Source organism: Mustela lutreola, chromosome X (genome assembly GCF_030435805.1).
Source record: "Mustela lutreola isolate mMusLut2 chromosome X, mMusLut2.pri, whole genome shotgun sequence".
Taxonomy (NCBI): Eukaryota; Metazoa; Chordata; class Mammalia; order Carnivora; family Mustelidae; genus Mustela; species Mustela lutreola.
This window is the reverse complement of record NC_081308.1, coordinates 72,571,470-72,597,049: the sequence shown is the minus strand read 5'-3', so window position 1 is coordinate 72,597,049 and position 25,580 is coordinate 72,571,470.

The window sequence follows — 25,580 nt, the reverse complement described above, 5'->3', positions numbered from 1 at the left end:
TGCAATTAACCTGTGACCTTTGCAATTTCCTAAATCCATGGTAGGAATTATATGGCATATGTAATGGTACAGAGAAGTCAATGTTTAGTATCCCTACCATTGATTCATTCATGAATTCCACTCATCAAATTACATAAGGAAAATTTCAAAAGCATTGTGGAAATCTTGAGGGAAATATAACAAAGAGATCAAATTCCTTCACAAAATCACTAGACCTTAATTACAGTTTTAGAACTAAAAGAAACTAAGGAGATCATGGAGATAAGCGTCTATTTTAGAGCTAAGACTACTGAGGAAAACAGAAACTTAAAGATCTACCTATAATCACAAAGCTATTGAATCCTTAAGTACTCAATAAGTAAGCTGCTCATCACACATAATAAGACACCCTTTCCTGAGCACTTCTTTTTTTTAATTTTTTTAAGATTTTATTTATGTATTTGAGAGAGAAAGAGTGAGAGTGAGCATGAGAGGGGGAGAACAGGGAGAAACAGACTCCCCATGGAGCTGGGATCCTGATGTTGGACTCCATCCCAGGGCTCCGCAATAATGACCTGAGCCAGAGGCAGTTGCCCAACCAATTGACTGGGCCGCCCAGGCGCCCCCTGGGTGCCCTGAGCACTTCTACATTCTTATATCCTAATGTCTTTAAGCCTCTCAACTGAGTCTTATCTCTGGTACATTCTCAAGTAACATTTGATACCTGGGAAGTCTTCTTGGATTTTATGCATGAGAAGGCCTACATGGGGCCTTTAAGTGTTGGTGGGAATTGAATAAATAAAGGTCACACCAGTTATGATCAAAGACTTGAGAGATGACATAATAGTGTGTAAGATGTTGTCTCCTTATTGAGGAGACTAGCCTCATTGGGTTGAAAGGTGTGTAGCTGGAAACAAAAAGATGAGCTCCTACTCATTCCTCAAATTGTCTCAGATACATTCTCATCAGTAATGTCTATTTGATAGAATTAAGGAAAGTCCCTCCTCAATGATCCTTTTGTATTTGGTATGTGAATGGAGGCAGTCATCACATTATATAGCACACTTATTTATGTGCACAGCATAAAGGTCAGGATCATATAGACATTGATATGCTCACCGTACCTTACATTGTACCTGAATAAAGCAAGAACTTCAAGTATAGTCAAGTATAGTCCCCATAATTACTATTTTTTTAATGCCTGACCCACTTTACTTATTCACATTTCCTATAAATCCCTTTAGACATTTGTTTCTTCAACTCCTAGTTTAGAAAATAAAATTGAATTCTTTGAGTCAGCCTGAGACCCTTCATGAACTGACTTTTATTTAGTTTTATAGTCTATTTCCTCCAGTTTAATTAATTAATCAACTAACCAGCTATTTATTGAGCACCTATCACATGCAATGAATCTCAATGAACAGCCATATCAATTATTTCCTATTCTGAACTCTTCATTTTTTCTCTCCTGCTAGCATTTGTTTTTGCTTTTTCCCAGGAGTTATCCTACTTCTCTCATCCCATTTCTGAGTCCCAGCTCTAGGTGACCTCCATTTTGGTCTTAATCCCTCTCAACCATATCCGCACCATTCGCTCTACAAGCTTCTGCTATAGCCATCCTCATATTTGGTGTGGTTGTCCTTGTGTGTCTGCCTTCTTGACTAGAACACATGTTTCTTGAGGCAGAGATCATGTTCTTTTCTTCTTCTTCTTCACTGGTTGGCAGAAACTCCAGAATATGTGAGGTCAAACTGAATGAATAAATGAATGAATATATGTGAATAAAACAAACAAAAAAAGAGGAATGGTGTGATTCAGCAAGGCTTAAAGACATTAGGATAGCAAGTTTACTACTAAGTATTTACCCAAAGAATACAAAAATACTAATTTGAAGGGGCTCAAGTTGATAGCAACATTATCTACAGTAGCCAAATTATAGAAGCAGTCCAAGTGTCTGTGGACTGATGAATGGATAAAAAAGAGATGAGGTATATATAATATGGAATATTACACAGCCATAAAATAATGGAATTTTTAAAAAAGAATGAAATCTTGCCATGTGCAATGATATTGATGGAGCTAGAGTATTATGCTAAGTAAAATAACTCAGAGATTAAAAAAAAGTACCATATGATTTAAATCATATGTGGTATTTAAGAAACAAAAAAATGAGGAAAGGGAAGATAGGCAAACCAAAAACAGACTCAACTATAGAGAACAATCTGATGGTTACCAGGATGAAGGAGGGTGGGGATGGTTAAAATAAGTGATTGTGATTAAGCAGCATACTTGTAGTACTGAGCACCTAGTATTGTATGCAAGAGCTGAAATACTGTATTTTATACCTGAAACTAATATTATAATATATGTTAACTAACTGGAATTTTGAAAAAAAAAAAAACACTAGAAAAAAATTTCCCAAACAAAAACTAAAAGAGCATGTGACCATGAAACCACCATAGCAACAACTATTAAAGGGGACCTCTTAGTGGAAAGGACATACCCAAAGTGACAGTATAATGGCAAGAGACACAAAGAAGTAAAAATGAATATTCCTGTGAAAATTGAAGAATTAAAAAAAAAAAAGGATTGGAAATATAATACTATATACCTGAAACATGGGAGAAGAGGATAAAAAAAAACTTCCAAATTTAAGCAACCATCAACTTAATATAGACTGCTATATGTAGAAGAGTTTATACAAAAACCCAATGGTAATCCTATATAAAAACCAGTAATAAACATGCAAAGCATAACATCAAAGAACAAAAGAAAGAACCTTTGAAAATCTTCAGAAATAACCACAAAATAAATAAAAAGTAATAAAAATGGCAATAAATACATATCTATCAATAATTATTTTGAATATAAGTAGAATAAATGCTCCAATCAAAAGACATAGGGTGATAGAATGGATAAAAGAACAACACTGATCTGTATGCTCCCAAGAGAATATTTTTCAAAATTTTATGTAAATTCAAGTTAGTTAACTTATAATTTTTTTAAACTTTTTTTTTATTTTTTTTAAGATTTATTTATTTATTTATTTGACAGAGATAGATCACAAGTAGACTGAGAGGCAGGCAGAGAGAGAGGAAGGGAAGCAGGCTCCCCGCCAAGCAGAGAGCCCGATGTGGAACTCGATCCCAGGACCCTGAGATCATGACCTGAGCCGAAGGCAGCGGCTTAACCCACTGAGCCACCCAGGCGCCCCAACTTATAATTTAATATTAGTTTCGGGTATACAATTTAGTGGTTCAATACTTACATACAACACCCAGTGATCATCACAAGTGTCCTCCTTAAACCTCATTACCTATTAAAACCACTACCCCCACTGACAATCATCAGTTTGTTCTCTATATTAAAGAGTCTGTTTTCCCGGTTTTTCTCTCCTTTTTTTTTTTTTTTCCCCACTCTGGGTTTCTTTTATTTGTTTTGTAAATTTGACATATGAGTGGAATCATATGATGTTTGTTTATTTATAACTTATTTTGCTTAGCATAATGCTCTCTAGCTTTACCCACATCCTTGCAAATGGCAAGGTTTCATTCCTTTTTATGGCTGGTAATATCCCATTATAGATACATATCATATATTCTTTATCCATTTGTCAGTCCATAGACATCTGGGCTCTTTCCATAATGTGGCTGTTTTTTATTACTTCTCTGCAAACATCAGGGTGCCTTCAAATAAGTATTTTTCTATCCTTTGGGTAAGTACCTAGTAGTGCACTTGCTTGATATTAGGGTATTTCTATTTTTAAAAATTCTGTATAACCCCTTTGTTCCAGAGTTCCAGTTTGCATTCCCACCAGCCTCTAAAAAGTTCCCATCTGTCCATATCTTCACCAACAGCTATTGTTTCTTGTGTTGCCGATTTTACCATGCTGACTGATGTGCAGTGATATGAGATTCTATTTTTGATTTGCATTTCTGTCACGATCAGTGATATTGATCATCTTTTTATTTGCCTGCTAGCATCTGTATATCTTCTCTGGAGAATGCTCGATTCATGTCTTCTGTACATTTTTTAACTAGATTGTTTTTGGGTGTTGATTTTTTAACTTTGGTATATATTTTGGATACTAACCCATTATCAGATTGGTCATTGGCAAATATCATCCCCCATTTCCTAAGTTGTCCTTTAGTTTTGTTTATTGTTTCTTTTGAAGCACAGAAGTTTTTATTTTGATAAAGTCTCAACAGCTTAGTTTTGCTTTTCTTTCCCTTACCTCAGGAGATATATGTAGTAAGAAGTTCCTATGGTCAATGTTAAGGAGGTTACTACCTGTGTTCTTCTCTAAGATTTCAATGGTTTCCTTTGAAACCATTGGTTTCCTTTGAAAACTGACAATTAGTTCTTTACTCCATTTTGAATTTACTTGTGTGTGTGTGTGTGTGTGTGTGTGTGTTAGAGAATGGTTCAGTTTCACTCTTTTGCATGTTGCTCTCCACTTTTCTCAACACCATTTGTTGAAGAGACTGTCTTTGTTCCACTGGTTATTTTCTACTGCTTTATTGAAGATTAATTGACTATATAGTTGTAGGTTAATTTCTTGTTTTTCTATTCTGTTCTTTTAATCTATGTATCTATTATTTTTCCAGTTCCATGCTGTCTTGATCACTACAGCTTTATAATATAACCTGAATTTAAGAATTGTAATGCCTCTAGCTTTATCTTTATTTTCAAGTTTGCTTTGACTAATCAGGGTCCTTTGTGGTTCCATACAAATAATTTGTTCTAGCTCTGTGAAAAATGTTGGTGGTGTTTTAATAGGCATTACATTAAATGTGTCGATTGCTTTGGGCAATATAGACATTTTAACAATATTTCTTCTTCCAGTCCATGAACATGAAATGTTTTTCCATTTCTTCGTGTCATCCTCCATGTGCTTTATCAGTCTTCTATGGGTTTCAGAGTACAGATCTTTTACTTTTTTGGTTCAGGTTATTCCTAGATATCTTACAGTTTTTGGTGCCATTGGAAATGGTATCAATTCCTTGATTTATCTTTCTGCTGCTTCATTATTGGTGCATAGAAATGTCACAGATTTCTGTATGTTGATTTTGTGTCCTACAATTTTACTTAATTCATGTACCAGTTATAGAAATTTTTTGGTGGAGTCTTTGGGTTTTCTATATATAACTTCTCATGTCATCTGCAAATAGTTAAAGTTCAGCTTCTTTCTTGCAGATTTGAATTTCTTTTATTTCTTTATTTCTTTATTTATTTATTTGAAATTGTCTGATTGCTGAGGCTAGAATTTCCACTATTGTTAGATAATAGTGGTGAGAGTGGATATATCCCTGTGTTGTTCCTGTCCTTGGAGGTAATGATTACGGTTTTTCCCCATTGAGGACATAATAGCCATGGTTTGTTTTGTTTGCTTTGTATATGGTGTTTATAATTTTGAGGTCTATTCCTTCTAACTCCACTTTGCTAACCTCATGGTTTGTTTGTTTGTTTGTTTTATCATGAATGGGTGTTGTACTTTCTGAAATTCTTCATTATGGAAAGAATCATTTGGTTCTTATCCTTTCTTTTTTTAATTTTTTAAAATTTTATTTATTATTTAATTTGTTTTCAGTATTCCAGAATTCATTGTTTAAGCACCATACACAGTGCTCCATGTAATATGTGCCCTCCATAATACCCACCATCAGGCTCACCAAACCTCCCACCCCCTACCCCTCCAAAACCCTCAGATTATTTTTCAGAGTCCATAATCTCTCATGGTTCATCTTCCACTCCAATTTCCCCCAACTCCCTTCACCTCTCCATCTCCCCATGTCCTCTGTGTGATTTTTTATACTCCACAAATAAGCGAAACCATATGACAAATGACTTTCTCTGCTTGACTTATTTTACTCAGCATAATCTCTTCCAGTCCTGTCCATGTTGATACAAAAGTTGGGTATTCATCCGTTCTGATGGAGGCATAATACTCCATAGTATATACGGACAACATCTTCCTTATCCATTAGTCCGTTGAAGGGCATCTTGGTTTTTATCCTTTCTTTTATTAATGTTCTGTATCATGTTGATTGCTATGCAAATTTTGGACCATGCTGCAGTCTGGGAATAAATCCCACTTGATTGTAAGGAGTGATTCTTTTAAACTGCTCTTGCATTTGGTTTGCTAAAATTATTTTGTGAACTTTTGCACCCGAGTTTATAAGGGATATCCATCTGTAGTATTCCTTTATACTGAAGGCTTTATCTGGTTTTGGTATTAACATAATGCTGGGCTTATAGAATGAATTTGGAAGTTCTCATTCCATTTATTTTATTTCCATTTATTTATTTATTTTTGAATACTTTGAGAGATATTGGTATTAACTCCTTAAGTGCTTGGTAGAATTCCCCTGTGAAGCCATTTAGTCCTGGACTTTTGTTTGTTGGGAGATATATGATTGCTGATTCAATTTCTTTACTGGTTATTATTCTGTTCAAGTTCTCTATTTCTTTCTGTCTCAGTTTTGGTAGTTTATATGTTTCTACAGATTAATCCATTATTTTCCATGTTGTCCAACTTGTTGTATATAGTTTCCATAATATTCTTTTATAATTGTTTTTATTTCTGTGGTGTTGGCTGTTATTTCTCCTCTCTCAGTTCTGATTTTGTTTATTCAGGTTTTTTCTCATTTTGTTTTGATAGGTATGGCCAGGGTTTATCAATTTTATTAAATTTCCAAAGAATCAGCTCCTCGTTTCACTGATCTGGTCTATTTTGTTGTTCTGTTTTGTTTTGTTTTGTTTTTGTTTTGTTTCTATATCAATTATTTCTGCTCTATCTTATTTCCATACCTCTTCTGGGTTTAGGCTTCATTTGTTGTTCTTTTTCTAGTTCCTTTAGGTGTAATGTTATGTTATTAATTTCAGATTTTTCTTTCTTCTTTGTTGGTTATTATTCTATTGCTGTTTATTTCCTTCTTAAGATTGCTTTTGGTAGCATCCAAAAGCTTTCTGGCCATTGCATTTTCATTTTTATTTGTTTCCATATGATTTTTTCCTTTTAATTTCTTCTTGACCCATTCTTTCTTCTTTTTTTTTTTTTTTTAAGATTTTATTTATTTATCTGACAGAGAGAGATCACAGGTATGCAGAGAGAAAGAGGAGGAAGGAGGATCCCTGTGGAGCAGAGAGCCAGATGCAGGCCTCGAACCCAGGATCCTGGGATCATGACCTGAGCTGAAGGCAGAGGCTTTAACCCACTGAGCCAGCCAGGTGCCCCGACCCATTCATTCTTTATTAGAATGTTGTTTAACGTCCATGTATTTGTCTTCTTTCCAAATTTTTTCTTGTGTTTGAATTCAAGTTTTATAGGGCTGTCAGAATTATGCAATATAGTATGATCTCAATCTTTTTGTACTAGTTATGATCTGATTTGTTATCTAATATGCTATCTGTTCTGGAAAATGTCCCATTTGCACTTGAAAAAAAATATGTTTTTCTGCTTTAGGATAGAATGTTCTGGATATATCTGTTAAATCCATTTGGTCTATTGTGTCATTCAAAGCCATTGTTTCCTTGTTGATTTTCTGCTTATGTGATCTGTCCTTTGATGTAAGTGGGGTATTTAAGTCCCCTACTATTATTTTATTAATGGGTGCATAATGTTGGGTGCATAAATTTTTATAGTTGTTAGATCTTCTTGTTGTATTTTCCCCTTTATGACATAATTCCATTCTTCATCTCTTGTTATGGACTTTGTTTTAAAGTCTAGTTTGTTTGATGGAAGTACTGTTATTCCGTCTTTCTTTGAAGTCCATTTGCATGTTAAATGTTTCTATATCCCCACTCTTTCAATCTCTAGGTGTCTCAGGTCTAAAACAAGTGTCTTCTAGGTAGCATATAGATTGACCTTGTGTTTTTATACATTCTGACACGTTATGTCTTTTAATTGGAGCTTTTAGTCCACTTATATACTAAGTATTGAGAGATACATATTTTGTACCATTTGATTACATGTTTTGATACTTCTTTAAATTTTCTCAGTTGTTTTCTTTGTCACTTTTGGTCTTTTTTTTCCATTCTAAGAGTACCCTTTCATATTTTGTGCAGGGCTAGTTAAGTAGTCAAGAATTACTTTAGTGTTTTGTTTGTTTGTTTGTTTCTTTGTTTGTTTGTTTTGGTCCAGGAAAGCCTATTTCTCTTCCTTTTCTGAATTATAGCCTTGCTGGATAGAGTATTTTTGGCTGCATATTTTTCCCATTAATCACTTTGACTATTATCAATCCATTCCCTCTGGCTTGTCATATTTTGTTCAGAAATCTGTGGACAGTTTTATGGGGGCATCTATTATAAATGGGGGAAGTCTGGTTTTTCTCCTTTTTACATTTTTTTCTTTATTGTAATATTTTGCTAATTTAATTATAGTATGTCTTGGTGTTGGCTTGTTTTTGTTAATTTTGTTTGGAGTTCTTTGAGCCTCTTGGATTTGCATGTACTTTTTCTTACCCAGATTATTAAAGTTTTCAACTATTATTTCCTGAAATATATTTTCTGCATTGTTTTCTCTGTCTTAGTCTTCTGAGACTTCTATAATATGGATATTATTACATTTGATGGTGTCACTGATATCCTTAACATTCTCATGTTTCATAATTCTTCTTTATCTCTTTTGTTCAGTTGCATTATTTTCCATTTTTTTCTTCTATATCACTTATGTGTTCCTCTGCTCTTTCTAGCCATGCATTCATTGCATCAAGCCCACTTCTAATATTTCAGCTATTGATTGATTCTATTTATTTTATTTTATTTTTTATTAAGTTCAATTAGCCAACATATAGTACATTATTAGTTTTTGACATAGTGGTCAGTGATTCATTACTTGCATATAACACCCAGTGCTCAGTAGATTACATACCTTTCTTAATGCCCTTCACCGAGTTATCCCATCCCCTCTTCCCACTCCCTTCTGCAACCCTCAATTTGTTTCTCAGAGTCTAGAGCCTCTCGTAGTTTTTCTTCTTCTTTGATTTCTTCACATTAGGGTTTCCCTCCCTTCCCCTATGGTCCTTTGCCATATTCATTTTATTCCACATATTAGTAAAACCATTTAATTGTCTTTCTCTGCTTGACTCATTTCACTTAGCAGTATATCCTCCAGTTCCAACCATGTCAATGCAAATGTTCGATATTTATCCTTTCTAATGACTAATATCCTATTACATATCTGAACCACATTTTCTTTATCCATTCATGTTGAAGGACATCTTGGCTTCTTGTGCAGTTTGGCTATTGTGGATATTGCTGCTATGAACATTGGGGAGCATGTGTTTCTTCTTTTCACTACATCTGTATCTATGGGTAAATACCCAGTAATTAAATATTTGGGCCATAGGGTAGCTCTATTTTTAATGTCTTAGGGAACCTTCATACTATTTCCTAAAGTGGTTGCACCAGTTTGTATCCTTACCAGCAGTGTACAAGGGTCCCCATTTCTCCACATTCTTGCCAACATTTGTGGTTCCCTGTCTTGTTAACTTCAGTCATGCTGACTAGTGTAAGGTGGTGTTTCATTGTTGTTTTGATTTGCACTTCCCTGATGGCAAGTGATTTTGAGCATATTTTCATGCATCTGTTAGCCATTTGTATGTCTTCTTTGAAGAAGTGTCTGTTCATCTTCTGCTCCTTTCTTGACTGTATCATCTGTTCAGCTGTTGAGTTTAAGATTCGTTATAGATCTTGGATATCAACCCTTTATCTGTTGTCATTTGCAAATGTCTTCTCCCATTTCCTAGGTTTCCTTTTAGTTTTGTTGACTGTTTCCTTTGCTGTGCAGAAGCTTTTATCTTGATGAGGTCACAAGAATTCATTTTTGCTTTTGTTTCCCTTGCCTTTAGAGACTTATTTGGAAGAAGTTGCTGTGGCCAAGGTTGAAGAGGTTACTGCCTGGGTTCTCCTCTAAGATTTTGATGGATTCCTATCTCACATTGAGGTCTTTCAACCATTTTGAGTTTATCCATGATATGGTGTAAGAAAATGGTTCAGTTTTATTCTTCTTCATGTGGTTGTCCACTTTCCCCATCATCATTTATTGAAGAGACTGTGTTTTTGCATTGGATATTCTTTCTGCTTTATCAAGGATTAGTTGACCATAGAGTTCATGGTCCATTTCTGGGTTATCTATTCTGTCCCATTGATCTATGTATCTGTTTTTGTGTCAGTACCATGCTATATTGACTAACTCTTCTTCATTAACATATACTGTATTATTAGTTTCATAGGTAGAATTTAGTGCTTCATCAGTTGCTTATAACACCCAGTGATCATTACTACAAGTGCCCTTCTTAATGCCCATCAACAAGTTGCCCCATTCCTCCACCCAGCTCCCCTCCAGCAACCCTCTGTTTGGTTCCAGTAGTAAAGAGTCTCTTATGGTTTGTCTCCCTCTATGTTTTCATCTTATTTTATTTTTCTTTCCCTTCCCCCACACTCACCTGTTCTATTTCTTAAATTCCACATATAAGTGAAATCATATAGTATTTGTCTTTGACTGACTTATTTCACTTAGCATAATGAATTCTACTTCCATTCACAACATTGCAAATGGCAAGATATCTTTCGTTTGATGGTTAAGTAACATTCCTTTATGTTACCTCTTCTTTATCCATTCATCAGTCGATGAACATTTGGGCTCTCTCCATAGTTTGGCTATTATTGAAAATGCTGTCATAAACATTGAGATGCATATGCTGCTTTGAATCTTTATTTTTTAAAAGATTTTTAAAATTTATTTGACAAAAATAGACAAGGAGAAAGAGAAGACAAGCAGGGGGAGTGGGAGAGGGAGAAGCAGGCTTTCCACAGAACAGGGAGCCTGATGTGGGGCTCGATCCCAGGAACTGAAGGTAGACTCTTAATGGCTGAGCCACCCAGGTACCCCCAAATCTGTATTTTTGTATCCTTTGGATAAGTACCTAGTAGTGCAATTGGTGGGTCATAGGGTAGCCTTGTTTTTTATTTTTTGAGGAACTTCCCCATAGTTTTCCAGAGTGACTGCACCAGTTTGCATTCCCACCAAAAGTGTAAGAGTGTTTCACTTTTTCCACATCCTTGCCAACATCTGGCATTTCCTGAGTTGTGTTCCTGATTGATTCTTTTTTAATTCTTTTATTTTTGCAGTAAGGACTTCCCTAAAGTCTTTCATTCTATTCTCAAATCCAGTGATAATTCTTAAGATTCTTCCTTTAAATTCTCCATCAGGCATATTACTTGTATATTTTTCACTTAGATGTTTGGCAGTGACTTTATCCTTTTGTTTCATTTGGGATGAATTCTTCCATTTTGGTATTTTTCCTGTGTATCTGTCATCTTAATCTTCTCCTTCTCCTCCTTCTCCTTCTTCTTCTTCTTTGGAATAGACTCTTGTGTTTCTTTCTTCCAAGAGTATTGTACTTATGATGAAGAGGTCATATACTGTTCAGGGTCTGTTTTCTGGTGTGTGTTGCATGCACTGTGCTGTTGTGTTTTGGCTGTTGTATGCTTTAGGCCAGTTGTCTCTGAAGGCTCTCCTTGCCTGCAGTGGTCAGTGTTTTGTCCTTGGCTGGAATGTGATTTTTAACGAGGTGTGCTCTGTTCTGGCTGTTAAGTGACACCTTGAACTGAAGTCCGGCAGAACTCTCTGTTTTAGAGACATGGTGTGGGCAGGTGTTTCTGTTTGTGCCCTGAGGAAATATCACGCCAGGCTGGGGTTGAGACAAGCTTGACTGAGAGGAGCAGCAATGCCAGAATACAAGGGTGTGGGATTTGGTTTAAGTGGTTAGGTAGCCAGTGTCCATGTGGTGCTGCTCATTGCAAATGGCTGTGTGTTTATGCTGAGGATAAGAAGAGGGGAATTACACCAGACAACTCCTTTGTCCCTGGAGAATAGACTTCATGCACACCGCCTCTCAGGAAGACTCTGAGAAGTGCGAATAAACTCCCCTCTGTGTGTCCCAGGCATTTTTAAGATAGCTGTTTCCAAATTATCTCCCTCTGGGTTGTTTTCCTGCCTTCTATCCAGGAGCAGTGTGGTGCCTTCTGGGCTCTATCCAAGCCAAGCTCACTGACACTTAAAACTCCAGGTTTTAGGGACATGGTATGTGCTTGTCTTCTAGGGGAGGGTCCTGCTACACTGGGACTGGGGCAAGCTTGACCTAAAAGGCAGCTGCATCAGAGGGCAGAGGTATGAAACTTGGTGTAAGCAAGTTGGGCAGCCAGTATTGGGGTTAAGATACTTTCTGCAGTTGGCTCTGTGTTTATGCTAAGGGATGGGTGAAAGAAACTTGGGCTGACATGTTCTTTTGTCCCTGGGGAAGCCTCTCTTTGAACAGGGCTTCTCAGGGACTCACTTCAAGAAGGGTTTATAGCAGCAATGTCCACAATAGCCAAACTATGGAAAGAACCTAGATGTCCATCAATAGATGAATGGATCAAGAAGATGTGGTATATATACACAATGGAATACTATGCAGCCATCAAAAGAAATGAAATCTTGCCATTTGCGACAACATGGATGGAACTAGAGCGTATCATGCTTAGCAAAATAAGTCAAGCAGCGAAAGACAACTATCATATGATCTCCCTGATATGAGGAAGTGGTGATGCAACATGGGGGCTTAAGTGGGTATGAGAAGAATAAATGAAACAAGAAGGGATTGGGAGGGAGACAAACCATAAGTGACTCTTAATCTCACAAAACAAACTGAGGGTTGCTGGGGGGAGGGGGATTGGGAGAAGGGGGTGGGATTATGGACATTGGGGAGGGTATGTGCTTTGGTGAGTGCTGTGAAGTGTGTAAACCTGGTGATTCACAGACCTGTACCCCTGGGGATCAAAATATATGTTTATAAAAAATAAAAAATTAAAAGTAAAAAAAAAAAAAAAAAAGAAGAGGGAATAATCTTCCACCTGTAGCTCCCAAGCATTCTTTAATTCCATTCCCTCTGCTCCCAGGTTGTTTGTCTGCCTTCCCTTCAGGAGCAGATTAGCACTCTTAGGACTCTATCCCAGCCATGTTCATTGACCTTAAGACATCAGTCTTTAGGTGTGGGAATTCACAATGCCTGGATAGCTAAGATATGATAAACACAATCCCCCTTGGGAGAGGCTAGTTGAAAAGCAAGGAAGAAATGACCAGAAAACTGGGTCTCCTTTTAGGTTTCTGGGCTGAAAACAGCCAGATCCTAATTGTGGCTCAGCACTATCTCCCTAGGCACAGATTCTTAATTTAGGTTAGACTTAAATCTTTAATAGTCATCTATCCCTGACTGCTGGTCACATCACAGATAGTTCTAATCATACAATACCCATAAATGCCACTGCCCTAGTTATTGAAACTTTACATTCTTCTCTAATTGTGATTCTTTGATATAATAATAAAATGCATAATAAAAATGGAAATAGAGTTTGACTTGGGGCCTTTTTCCATTAAAGCCTCTGGTCCATAGACCCTCTCATTTCTCCTAATAAGGTGTCTCAAGTAATATTTTCATTTGCCTTCTCAAGTTTTGCTGGACAAACCTGATATTTAAGCCCTTCTGGGGACCAGAAATCAGAAAAAAAAAAAAAAAGACTTTTGTTGCCCAAACCAATGCCTTTGGGTAAATATTCTCCTTGTGCAGTCCCCCATAATCTACTGTTTTGGTACTAGAGTCCTGTTGATTCAGGGGAAGTAAAGTGGAAGAAGATGTTCCATGTTTGATTAAATCACAAACTTTTAGTAGGCTTTAGTCTTAGGGATGTGACCTTCAAAAAAACTTTTTTCTGGTAGTATTGCCTTTTCTCCACTTTCTTGACTGCAGTGTTTCTAATCTATTTTTCTGAAGCCCTGACCTATACCCTATATTTTACCTCTTAGATGATGCAGCAAGACTGGAGGCAGTTGCTGTGAGAAGGAATTGTCTTACCATACCTGTTATATGGTTTCAAAAATGTTCTTAGGTGGAGATAGTAGGTATATTTTACCAGGCTACTCTTCTCCCCATCACATAACCCGAGAGGATCTTTACAGGATTTGTACTATGAGAATATAGTACAGTTTCTAGACGTAAAATCCACAAAATTGTGAGTCACCTCCCAAGTCTGTGACTCTCCATGTGATTCTCACTCTCCTTTTAGTCAACAGTCAGGATCTAGAAATTTGTTTAAAAAAAAGTGTTTGTACCACTTTATGGCTCCAATAGTTTTAATACAGTCATAGAGGTCTCAGTTGCTATATTCCTTTCAGTATGTTATCCATATATTGGAGTGGTGGCTTGCCCTGCAACTTCAGTTATCCGATTGGTTCATGAAAAGTATTTGCTTTTCAGATTTTTTTTCTGTTTTAACCATGAGAATGACAATTTCCAAACTCTTTACATGATGGAACTGATACTTGATGTTAATCCTGTTTCTTTTTGTCTTCTTTTGGATTTCATAATAGTGAAATCTACAGTCTTCAATGTCAGGCAGTTGTGTTCAATACCTTGCTCTGACTATTTCTAGTAATTTTGAGTAAGGTATTAAAATACTTGGGTGATATTGAAGATTCACAAGGACAATTATAAAGGTTTTGGCACATAGTCTATATTTAGTAAACATCCCATTAGTCTTCCCTCCATACATGTTAAATCTACTTCCTAGTAATAAGCCTCAGATGTAGTCAGCATTGAATCATAACTTTGTAGGGACCAAATGCCTGTTACTCAGGAAATGGATCTGTATATCTCCTCAGAATTATGCATTCTTTTTCCTTCTTACACTCTTCTGAGAAATAAATTTGGGACAAAGTTGCTACCCATAGTTAGATATATTTTTTTAAAATTCCTGTCAAGTTTAATAAGTAATTTGTAAATGTAACAAATAGTACCATCTTTCTTTGTTTGTTGTTTTTTAAACAGTACTGTCTTTAAATGAAAACTATGAATTTGAAAAAAAGCAAATTTCACTGAGATGTGTATAAAAAAGGGAGCTACTTGGAAGTAATTGTGTATTGTATACTAGGAGAGATTTAATTGATTCCCAAAAGCCCAGACTTTATCTAATATGTGAAATAAGATTTATTTCATCTTTATTTAATGTTCATCTCATTTGAAATAAGACGTTTGTTTGTATCATGCTTTGTTGTTTCCCCTTTGAATCTTTGACAGTAAGAAAATAATTTGATAAGATGAATTCGTTTTTGTGTAGATAAATGTGCTAAAGTAATTTCACAAGTTCCTCTGTACCCATGCACATAAATGTATGCATATGTGATATGCTCTCATCTTAAAATTATAGGCATTTGTGGGCTCCCTCAGTGGATCAGTTGGTTAAGTGACTGCCTTTGGCTGGGGTCATGATCCCAGAGTCCTGGGATTGAGTCCTGTGTTGGGCTCTCTGCTCAGCAGGGAGTCTGCATCTCCCTCTGACCTTTTCCCTCTGATTCTCTCTCTCGCATTATCTCTCTCTCAAATAAATAAATAAAATCTTGAAAATACAGAGGCATCTGTAGTTTATACAGTATGTCTTTATTTTATTGTCTCTTTTTTTCACTATAACCCAATACAGCTGAAAAAGCACAATTTTTATAGTACCATTTTGCAAATAAGAATACTTATGTTCAGATATGAAACAATCTTCCCAGATCCATTCAGGTATTATTAACCTTAAGCATATAGGCTGAGGGAAAAAAATCCAATGTGCTCTATGCTCCTCTATTCAGATTCCTTTATATGTCCATGATAGTATGTGTGCTTAAGGAAAATCCTCTTTTCTTGAGGACAATAAAAAAAAATAGTTCTGTTGTTTTACGTTTTACTATCTCACTATGGTAATACTACAGCTATTCTTTTAAAATCTCTGCTTTCCAACATACTTATACACCTATCCCATTATTTAATTCACAAAACTATATAATAATGCTGGAAAGCTGGTGGAAAATATAGAGGAGATTATATGCAGGAGAGTAAGTTGAGGAATTAATAACTGAGGAGAAATGCCCATGTGGGACGCCTGGGTGGCTCAGTTGGTTAAGCGGCTGCCTTCGGCTCAGGTCATGATCCCAGCGTCCTGGGATCGAGTCCCACATCGGGCTCCTTGCTCGGCAGGGAGCCTGCTTCTCCCTCTGCCTCTCCAGGCCTCTCTGCCTGTGCTCGCTCGCTCTCTCTCTTCCTCTATCCCTGACAAATAAATAAATAAATAATCTTAAAAAATAAATTAAAAAAAAAGAAATGCCCATGTTCACACAGATAATAGTATTGCTTATTTTGACAGTTCAGTTTATTATATTGTGACATACTGATATATTATAGCTTAAAAAATACATACATCCAAACTGTCAACTATTCTGGAAGTTTAATAAGAGACATTGACATCTTTGCATTACAGATAAGGAAATATAGGGCCAAATAGTTAAGTGTTACTCAACTCTTAATATAATTATGTGTAGAATCCAGATTACACCCTTTTATAGCAATTGCTTTGTCACATGGACCATACAAACTCTTGTGATAGCCTGAAGATTTTGAGATGTTTAAAATTGTATTTCAGAAACTTATCTGTTTGACATATAAATTAGAAGAATGGAAATTTCTGGGTTTTGGACAAAAACAACAATGTAGATAAACTTTTTTTTTTATTATTACGTTTGATGAAAAGATGCAGTTAAAACAGTTTTCCAGCAGTTGCACAATATTTTGTTACTTTTTTAAGCTTAAATCTATTCATTTTTCAAATTGCAGTGCGTGATCATGATATTAATTCACTGAGTAATTACTACCTTTTTAAAATGAAACTATAGAAAATATCAAGATAGAATAAAATAGGAATTTCTAAAATAAAACATGCACTACGTGTAACGATTGTTTTGTGAAACTTTAGTTTTGTGTCTTAATCGTTTTTTTTCCACCTCCTTATTTTTTTAATTTATTTTTTATTTTCAGCATAACAGTATCCATTATTTTTGCACCACACCCAGTGCTCCATGCAATCTGTGCCCTCTATAATACCCACCACCTGGTACCCCGACCACCCACCCCCTGCCCCTTCAAAACCCTCAGATTGTTTTTCAGAGTCCATAGTCTCTCATGGTTCACCTCCCCTTCCAATTTCCCCCAACTCCCTTCTCCTCTCTATCTCCCCATTGATCATAAATTCAAATAAAGGAAGGTCCCAGAAGTTCAGCTACATAGTTACTGAACCATTCTGATCATGTACAAACTCAATGGGAGATAAAAGAGAAGAAGAGCAGCAATTGTAGGAACAGAAACCTAACAACTTTCTAGGATGTGTGGAGAAGTAAATCTGAAGCCCCAGGAAGATAAAGCATGCGGGGAGGGGTCAACTCCTGGGAAGCAGTGGAGCAACAAAATCCGAACTTTTAGAAGTCTGCTCCACTGAGGGATGTCACTTCAGAGGCTAAGCAGGGGTGGAGCCCTCATGATGACAGTGTGGACTCAGGACCCATGGGTTCACAAAAAGACCAAGTGTGTCTGAGTGTGGCACAGCTGCCAGATATCAGTGCAGGGAAGCTGGCTACAGAGACAGAGCTGAGGAGTGCACTCTGTTTGGGGTTACCTTACTCCATTCTTTGAGGCACAGTTCAGTCACTGCTCTTTGAGCAATGACCCCACAAGTGGAAGATCTGGTGAGATTCCCTCTTTCCTCCTCTATGAGGAAATGCATGGGAGTGTGTGGCAGGAATCTACTGGGTTTGGAGACTCTGAGTGGGGCTGTGTGCCAGAGATAAAAATGCATGGTCACAGACCAGGTGAGCATGAAGCATGGCCAGAGACCAGAGAGATGGGAGTCATTGACTGTTTTTCTCCAAGGGGGTACTGAGGAGTGGGGCCCCAAGCTCTTGTTCCTCTGGGACAAAGATTAGGAGGCTGACTTTTTATTCCCATCCTCCAAAGCTCTATAGAAAACATTCAGGGAAAAAAAGCTACCAAGAGTGAACCTGAGTAAATTACTTAGCCTGGCCTCTGGCAAGGGTGGTGCAATTCTGCCTTGGGCAAAGACAGTTGAGTATCACTGCAACAGGCCCCTCCCCCAGAAGATCCGCAAGAACATCCAGCCAAGACCAAGTTCACCCATCAATGAGAACTGTGGGACTCCAGAGCTAGGGGAAAGTAACACATAGAATTTATGGCTTTTTTTTCCCTATGACCCTTTAGTCTTGAAAAGTTAATTAAAACTTTTTTTTCTTGTTCTATTTTTGAACTTTTCCACTTTCCTCTTTTAAAGTTTTTAAACTATTTTATCTCATCGATACATTTTTAAAAAGTATTTTTGAATTTTCATCATGTTTTATCCCTTCATTGTATTTCACCTTAGTTTTTGAATACATATAGTCTTTTTTTCTTTAAAATTTTGGGATACAATTTTTTCTAATAGATCAAAATATAACCTAAATCTAGTGCATGGATTTGTTCTAGTCTCCAGTCTTATCACATTCCCTCCTTTTTATTTTCTTTTCCAACCAAATTATTTTACCAATTACTTTTTTAGAATCTTTTTAAATTTCCATCTTTATGGTTATATTCCATGCATTCATTGTGTTTACCCTTATTTTTATACATATATAAGTGTTTCATTCCTTAAAATTTTGGGGAGATAGTTTCTTCTAAGAGACCAGAATACACCCAAATTCAAGTGGGTGGCTCTGTTCTATTCACCAGCCTAATATAGCTATATATATCTATATATAAATATATATTTGCCTCCCCCCCCTTTCTTCTACTCAAGTTTAGGTCTCTTCTGATTTGGTTCATGTATATTATTCTGGGGTCTATACTCCCTTTTAGTATTTTGTTTTATCATTCATCTATTCTTATCTGGATAAAATAACAAAGCGGAAAAACTCACCACAGAAAAAAGAACAAGTGGCAGAACAAATGGCTAGGGACCTAATCAATATGAACATTGGTCATATGTCAGAACTAGAGTTCATAATGATGATTCTCAAGGAGCTAACTGGGCTCGAAAAAGACATGGAAGATATTAGAGAATCCCTTTCTGGAGAAATAAAATCCCCTTCTGGAGAAATGAAAGAACTAAAATCTAACCAAGTTGAAATTAAATATATATATATTAATGAAGCACAATAAAAATAGAGACTCTTACTAGTAGTATAAATGAGGCAGAAGAGAGAATTAGGGATAAATAAGCACAAATTATGGAGAATAAAGAAGCTGATCAAAACAGAGACAAACAACTACTGGACCACAAGTTGAGAATTCGAGAGATAAATGATACCATAAGATGAAAAAATATTAGAATAATTGGGATTTCAGAAAAAAAGAAGGAGAGAGAGGCAGAAGGTATATTCGAGCAAATTATAGTAGAGAATTTCCCTAATATGGCAAAGGGAACAAGCATCAAAATCCAAGAGGCACAGAGAACCCCCCTCAAAATCAGTAAAAACAGGTTAACACCCCATCATTAAAGAGTAAAACTTACAAGTCTCAGTGTCAAAGAGAACATCCTGAAAGCAGCTTGGGACAAGAAGACTGTAAACTACAAAAGTGGAAATATTGATTGGCAGCAGACCTACCAACAGAGACCTGGCAGGCTAGAAAGGATGGGCATGGTGTATTTAGAGCACTGAATGAGAGAAAAAGGCAGCCAGGAATATTATATCCAGTTAGGCTGTCATTGAAAATAGAAGGACAGATTAAAAAGCTTCCAGGACAAACAGAAACTAAAAGAATTAGCAAACAACAAACAAGCCCTACAGGAAATATTGAAAGGGGTCCTTTAAGCCAAGGAGGATCCTTAAAGTAACAGACCAGAAAGGAACAGAGACAATGTACAGTGACAGTCACCTTACAAGCAATACAATGGTACTAAATTCATATCTTTCAATACTTACCTTGAATGTAAATGGGATAAATGCCCCCACTCAAAAGACATAGGGTAGGGGTGCCTGGGTGGCTCAGTGGGTTATAGCGTCTACCTTCGGCTCAGAATGATCCCAGGGTCCTGGGATCAAGCCCCACTTTGGGCTCTCTGCTCAGCAGGGAGCCTGCTTCTTCCTCTCTCTCTGTCTCTCTGCCTACTTGTGATCTCTGTATGTCAAATAAATAAATAAAATATTTAAAAAAATACATAGGGTATCATAATGGATTTAAAAAAAAAAGACCCATCAATATGCTGTCTGCAAGAAACTCATTTTAGACCCAAGGACACCTCGAGATTAAAAGTGAGGGGTTGGGAAACCATTTATCATGCTACTGGGGCATGAAAAGAAATCTGGGGTGGCAATCCTTATATCAGAAAAACTAGATTTTAAGTCAGGACTATTATAAGAGATGAAAAAGGACACTATACCATACTTAAAGGGTCTATCCAACAAGAAGATCTAATAATTTTATATATCTATGACCCCAACATGGGAACACCCAATTATATAAATAAATTAATTACAAAATCAAAGAAACACAGCCACAATAATATAATAGTAGTAGAAGACTTTTAACACCCTCCTCACTGAAATGGACAGATCATCTAGGCAAAAGATGAATAAGGAAATAAAGGCTTTACATGACACACTGGAATAGATAGACATCACAGATATATTCAAACATTACAACCCAGAGCAACAGAATACACATTCTTCTCTAGTGCACATGGAACATTCTCCAGATAGATACATCCTCAGTCACACATCAGGTATCAACTGGTACCAAAAGATTGGGATAATTCCCTGCATATTTTCAGATTACAATGCTCTGAAGACAGAACTCAATCACAAGAGGAAGGTTGGAAAGAACTCTCAAATACATGGAGTCTAAAGAGCATCCTCCTAAAAAATAAATGGGCCAAGTAGAAATTTAAAGTATAACTGAAAAAATTCATGGAAACAAATGAAAATGAAAGCACAGCTGTTCAAAATCTTTGAGACACAGCAAAGTTGGTCCTGAGAGGCAAGTATATAACAATACTAGCCTTTCTCAAGAAACAAGAAAGGTCTCAAGTACACAACCTTTTGTTCCAGTAAAGGAGCTGGAGAAAGAACAGTAAAGCAAGCCTAAACTCAGCAGGTGAAGAGAAATAATAAAGATCAGAAAAAAAATTAATGAAATAGAAACCAAAAGAATAGTAGAAGAAAACAATGAAACTAGGAACTGGTTCCCTGAAAGAATTAATAAGATTGATAATCCCCTGGCCTGACTTATCAAAATGAAAAGAGAAAGGACCCAAATTAATAAAATCATGAATGAAAGAGGAGCGATCACAACCAACATCCAGGAAATACAAACAATTATAAGAACATATTATGAACAAGAATACACCAGTAAATTTGAAAATCTGGAGGAAATGAATTCATTCCTAGAGACATATAAACTAACAAAACTGAACCAGGAAGAAATAGAAAACCTGAACAGACCCATTACCAATAAGGAGATTGAAGTAGTCATCAAAAATCTCCCACCAAACAACAGCCCAGATTCCCAGGGCATTTCTACTAAACATTTAAAGAATTAATAACTACTCTCCTGAAACTGTTAAAAAAAAAGAAGAAGAAGTGGAAGGAAAACTTTACAAATTCATTTTATGACCCCAGCATTACCTTGATTCCAAAACCAGACAAAGACCCCATCAAAAAGGAGAATTACAGACCAATATCCTTGATGAGCACTTACTCAAAAATTCTCACCAAAATACAATCCAATAGGATCTAACAGTACATTAAAAGGATTCTTCACTTCGACCAAGTGAGATTTATTCCTGGGATGCAAGGTTGGGTCAACATCCACAAATCAATCAATGTGATACAATGTATTAATAAAAGAACAAGAACCATATGATACTCTCAATAGATGCTGAAAAAGCATTTGACAAAGTATAGCATCCTTTCTTGATCAAAGCTCTTCAAAGTGTAGGATAGAAGGTAAGAACTTCAATATCATCAAAGCCATCTATGAAAAACCCACAGCAAATATCATTCTAAATGGGGAAAAACTAAGAATTCTTCCCCTAAGGTCAAGAACACAGCAGGGATGCCCACTATCACCACTGATATTCAACAGAGTACTAGAAGTCTTAGGCTCAGCAATCAGACAATAAAATAAATAAAAGGCATCTGAATCAGCAAAGAAATCAAACTCTCACTCTTTATAGATGATATGATACTTTATGTGGAAAACCTGAAAGACTCCACTGCAAAACTGCTAGAACTCATACAGGAATTCATTAAATTGTCAGGGTACAAAATCAATGCACAGAAATCAGTTTCATTTCTATATACCTACAGCAAGACAGAATAAAGACAAATTTAAAAAATCCTATTTATAATTGCATCAAGAACCATAAGATACCTAGGAATAAACCTAATCCAAGAGGTAAAGAATCTGTACACAGAAAACTATAAAGTACTCATGAAAGAAATTGAGGAAGACGCAATGAAATGGAAAAAAAAAATCCATGCTCATAGATTGGAAGAACAAATACTGTGAAAAGGTCTATGCTAACTAAAGCCATCTACACATTTAATGCAATACCTATCAAAATACCATCAATTTTTCCAAAGAAATTGGACAAATAATCCTAAAATATATATGGATCCAGAAAAGACCCTGAAGAGTCAGAGGAATGTTGAAAACAAAAGCTAAAGTTGGTAGAATCACAATTTCAGACTTTAAGCACTATTACAAAGCTGTAATCATCAAGACAGTATGGTACTGGCACAAAAACAAACACATAAATCAATGGAACAGACTAGAGAGCCCAGAAATTAACCCTCAACTCTATGGTCAACTAATATTTGACAGAGCAGGAAAGAATGTCCAATGGAAAAAAGACAGTCTCTTCAACATATGGTATTGGGAAAATTAGACAGCCACATGCAGAAGAATGAAACTGGAGCATTTCCTTACACCGCACACAAAAATAGAGTCACAATGGATGAAAGACGTCAATGTGAGACAGGTATCCATCAAAATCCTTGAGAAGAACAGAGTCAGCAACCTCTTTGACCTCAGCTGTGGCATCTACTTCCAGAAACATCACCAAAGGCAGAGGAAACAAGGACAAATTATTGGGACTTCATGAAGATCAAAAGATTCTGCACAGCCAAGGAAACAGTCAACAAAACCAAAATACAACTGAAAAAATGGTAGAATATGTTTAAAAAATGACCTACCAGATAAAGGGCTAATGCCCCAAATCTATAAAGAACTCATCAAACTGAACACCCAAATAATTCAATCAAGAAATGGGTATAAGACAAGAACAGACATTTCTGCAAAGAAGACATCCAGATGGCTAAATAGATGAAAAAGTGCTCCATATCACTCAGCATCGGGGAAATTCAAATCAAAATGACTATGAGACACCACCCCACACCAGTCAGAATGGCTAAAATTAACAAGTCAGGAAATGACAGATGTTCGTGAGGATGTGGAGTTGGAGGGAATGCAAGCTGGTGCAGCCACTCTGGAAAGCAGAATGAAGGTTCCTCAAAAAGTTGAAAATAGAGCTACTCTATGACCCAGCAATCACTCTACTGGGTATTTACCCTGAATATACAAGCGTAGTGATCAGAAGGGGCACAAGCACCAGAATGTTTATAGCACCAATCTCCACAATAGCCCAACTATGGAAATAACCTAGATGTCCATCAACAGATGAATGGATAAAGAAGATGTGGTATGTATATATCCATATATCTATCTATATATAAATAAATAGATAAATAGATATACACAATGGAATACTATGCAGCCATCAAAAGAAATGAAATCTTGCCATTTGCAACAACGTGGATGGAACTAGAGGGTATTATGCTGAGCAAAATAAGAGAATCAGAGAAAGACAATTATGATATGATCTCTCTGATATGAGGAATTTGGGAGGCAGGACAGGGGGTCATCAAGGGTAGGGAAGGAAAAATGAAACAAGATGGAATCAGGATGGAAACACACCATAGGAGACTCTTAATCTCACAAAACAAACTGAGAGTAGCTGGGTGGTGGGAGATAGGGATAGTGTGGTTGGGTTATGGACATTGGGGAAGACATGTGCTATGGTGAGTACTGTGAAATGTGTAAGCCTGATGATTCACAGACCTTTACCCATGGGGCAGATAATACATTATATGTTGATATAAATAATTAATTTAAAAATTTAAAAAATTTCAAATAAATATCAGTACTCAAAATCTATTTTTGTTCCATTACCCTTGGTTGTTAAAATACATTGAAGTAACGTCTTATATTCTCAGAAACTGCATCCACACAATATAAAAACCAATAGTTAATTCCCTAATAGTTAATATTTTATATAAATATAAAATATTTATATATGAAGGAGATAACCAGCTTTTGACTATATTTTCAGAAATACAATGTCTAATCTTTATTATGCATAAACCCTGGTTAAAATTGTTTATTCTTTATACATTTTTGCAGATAGCACCATATATATTGAGTAAAATGTTAGAACATTAATTATGAAGTTGAATTTTTTTTTGATCACACTGTCAGTTATCTTTAAAAGAAATTATGGATTTGGAAACATTAATTCATTGACTGTCAAAGTTGTAGTAATTAAGAAGTTTACTGAATTCTTTATTTTGAAAAGTGAAAAATTACAACAGAATCCATAATATACTATTTTCATTTGGGTTTATATAGCACAACATTCTCTAATGCTCTGAAAAATGAAATTTACTTCATGTTCTCAAAATCTGGAGTATCTGGCAAAATAACATTAACTAGAACTTCATAAATAAGAATTCAATTTTTAAAACTGTTGTGCTTTTTTGTTGTTGTTGTTCTTGCTTCTTTTTGACCTGGATTTTTTGTCATTAAGTTTGCAGCGTGGGATTAAAAATAGAAAGAATGAGTATTTAAAGACATTACAAAGGTGCAGTAGAAGTCCAAATTTACAACAAACAATTTAGCTTATTTAGTCAATCTTGTGGGAAAAGCACTAAAGGAAAGCAATTAAGAAACATAAACAGAAACACCAAGTGTGTATGTGTGTTGGGGGGGGGGTGATTTTGTAACAAAAATGTCAAATTTAAACCTAGATGAAGAGATTGGTGCTAGGATATAAAGATGATAAAAAAGGATAAATAGATTTGTAAAAAAACTGGATGAAGTCATGAAAAAAGATGTAGAATCTAGGTTTTAACTCTTTTATTGAATAGTGTTTTTTTTTTAATTTTACTTATTTACTTGAGAAAGAGATAGATATGTGATATGTAGATAGATCACACACACACACACACACAGAGAGAGAGAGAGAGAGAGAGAGAGAGAGAGAAAGAAATCAGGGGGAGGGGTCAAGGGAAAGGGATAGAGAGAATCCCAAGCAGGGCTCCATCTCGTGATTCTGAGACCATGACCTGAGCCAAAATCAAGAGTTGGCCGATCAACAGACTGAATCACCCAGGCACCCCTAACATGCTTTGCTTTATTTTGTTTTGTCTTGTTAAAGCATAGGTGGTAAAATATATAAAACATGTTGTTCCAGCAGATAAATATAATTCATCAGTACAATCCATCAATAATTGCTTTGACCATTAGCCAATTTGGCTATATATTCCAACTCGAACCATTCCCAATGTGTTGTCTGATGGTTACAAAACAGATTGTTCACTTATTTCAGGGGATTTTTACAAACAGTGTATTATTAGCCCATCT